Source organism: Galeopterus variegatus, unplaced genomic scaffold, assembly GCF_000696425.1.
Source record: "Galeopterus variegatus unplaced genomic scaffold, G_variegatus-3.0.2 Scaffold2563, whole genome shotgun sequence".
In the NCBI taxonomy this organism is placed as follows: domain Eukaryota; kingdom Metazoa; phylum Chordata; class Mammalia; order Dermoptera; family Cynocephalidae; genus Galeopterus; species Galeopterus variegatus.
Window position 1 is genome coordinate 264,358 of NW_007728674.1, and position 291 is coordinate 264,648.

Here is a 291-nt window from a genome sequence, read left to right on the forward strand (position 1 = left end):
CATTAAAGACAAAAGTAAAAAACAAATTTTCATACCATATCATTATAAATGTGGCTGCATCTTGCATGAAGAGTTGTTTGAACAATAAGGTAAAATGTTACAATTATATTAATTAAAATTTAATATAGGGAAAAAGTCTAAGTCTTAAAATAATGTAAATTAAATTAAGAAATTTAGACTTACTTTAAAAGCAATAGAAGGCCACTTCAGCTTTGGGGGCAGATATCAAATCTATGTTTTAGAAAAATAACTGGTAACATACCGGTGAATAAAGGAAAGGGAGTGGAGATA